The sequence below is a fragment of the Elaeis guineensis genome, unplaced genomic scaffold (genome assembly GCF_000442705.2).
Source record: "Elaeis guineensis isolate ETL-2024a unplaced genomic scaffold, EG11 Super_Scaffold_1000033, whole genome shotgun sequence".
NCBI classification, from domain to species: Eukaryota; Viridiplantae; Streptophyta; class Magnoliopsida; order Arecales; family Arecaceae; genus Elaeis; species Elaeis guineensis.
This window is the reverse complement of record NW_027332424.1, coordinates 1,732,392-1,734,420: the sequence shown is the minus strand read 5'-3', so window position 1 is coordinate 1,734,420 and position 2,029 is coordinate 1,732,392. Positions and strand designations below refer to the sequence as shown.

The following is a 2,029-nucleotide window of genomic DNA, read 5'->3' as shown; positions in this document are numbered from 1 at the left end:
TGATTTACATTGGCTGGTCTCTGTAATTCTAAGGCTTCCAATCTACGTGTTAAGGTTGCAATCTTGGCCTCTGATGCTAGGGTTGGTTGAATTTGATGCATTCCTCCTCTTGAAGGTGTAGCTTTATCAGGTTCCCTAGTTGTTTCCCACTGTAAATTTTTCTCGGCTAGGTCTTCTAAGAATTGCCAAGCTTCAGTAGTTTCTTTGTCCATAAATTGGCCTTGGCACATTGACTCTAGCATGGTTCTTGAGTTTGAATCTAACCCCTCATAGATGATCTGGCACAGTCTCCAAGTTTCTATTCCATGGTGTGGGCATTGGGTCAAAAGATTCTTGAAACGATCAAAGTACTTCCAAAATGATTCACCAGCTAGTTGGTAAAATTGATTTATTTCATTCCTAATCCTAGCTGTTTTATGATGGGGAAAATATTTTTTTAAAAATGTTCTCACAAAGCCCTCCCAGGTAGTGACAGAATAGTTTGGCAGACTATAAAGCCACTTCTTAGCATTGTCCTTAAGGGCAAAGTTGATTAATCTAAGTTTGACCTCATCCTCTGTTAATTGCAGTTTCATGGTTGCACATACCTCCTCAAATTCTCTAATAAATATATAAGCATCCTCTAATCCTGTGAATTTTGGAAGCATATTTATGATTTGAGGTTTGATTTCAAAATTGTTAGCTGTCGGTTGTGGCAACCTGATACAAGATGGTTGGATGGAGCCAACTGGATAACACAAATCCTTAAGGGTCATGGGTTGGATTGGTTCAGCCATTGGAACAACAGGAATTGACTCAATCCTAACTAGACGACCCGACACTCTTCTCCACACACGAGGTGTACGGTTCTCGATGTTTATATAATTTTTTTTTTAATAAAATTTTTATGTATAAGGAAAAGAAAGAAAAGAGAAAAAGTTCTAAAGAGAAGATCCTAAGGAGTCCTAAATCTAAAGAAAAGTAACCAAATTAATTTAAATTTTAAATTTTTTTTTTTTTTCAAACAAGTGAATCAATAAATTAAACTCAATCTATCCTAGGGTTAACCTAAATCTAGACAGCTCCTAACTGTTCCAAGATGACCCTTCAAACCTTCCAAGTGGAGATTGATCAACTAGTTAGCCAGGTAAGTATAAGAGGTGGGAGGTTCACTCATCGTTGCCTTTCTAGACACCAAACGAGTTGGCCAGGCTAGCAACTGAACCAATTTAACAAACCACCCTCAGGGACTTGCCTAGACACCAACTAATCAAACAACTCAAACTTGGTAGAACTCTTAGGGTTCCTTGTCCTATTGAGCTCGAATTCCTTAAGGTTGACGTCTAATTGATTTTAAGATTAAAAGTCTAGGTAATGCAATATGATGGAGATGGTTTTTGGGCTAAGGAAGGGTAATGAAATCCCCACCTTATCTTGTTAATGGGTTGATGCCCTTAGATTAATTATGAAAATGCAAATACAAATAAACAAGATGACCAAGAATGTAAAAGATTTTAATTTAGAATTTTTTTTTTATTTTGATATTTTACTTCACGATTATGAAATGTCTTTTGTTTTGTTTTATATTTTTTTTTTTTGTGATTAAGTAAATTCAAATGATTAGGTCTAAAAGCAAAAGTAATTAACTAAAAATAATAAAAGAGAAATTAGAAGCGTACCTGAGTTTTCCAGCAATCACCAACTAAATATAGAAACCTAAAGAAAAAAAAAAGAGAGTTATAACGCACGAAGAACAAATATTTGAAAATAATTTAAAACGCCAAATCTCCGGCAACGGCACCAAAAACTTGATGTTCAAATCTTAAAATTTGTAAATAAAACCGCAAGCGCACGGTGTGCAGAGTAGCACGACCAGCGAGTATGGGTCGATCCCACAGAGACTTGGTTTTAAAAATGATTTTCAAATCTATGCTCAAGCGAGCTTTAACAAAAATCGAAAGTCGAAAGTTGTTTGCTAAAGACAATAAGACTAAGGATCTAGGGTTTTTGAATCCACTAGATCTAGATTAGGAAATTCTACCTAGAATTT

The 2,029-nt window shown here is 35.4% G+C and overlaps 1 non-coding gene across 1 annotated transcript; it reads left to right on the top strand.

Annotated features, from left to right (window-relative positions):
• Positions 1-300: 300 nt before the first annotated feature.
• LOC140854531 (small nucleolar RNA R71) lies at positions 301-407 on the top strand. Its single transcript, XR_012137737.1, has one exon. It is a non-coding gene; the product is annotated as a small nucleolar RNA R71 (small nucleolar RNA).
• The last annotated feature ends 1,622 nt before the right edge of the window (positions 408-2,029 follow it).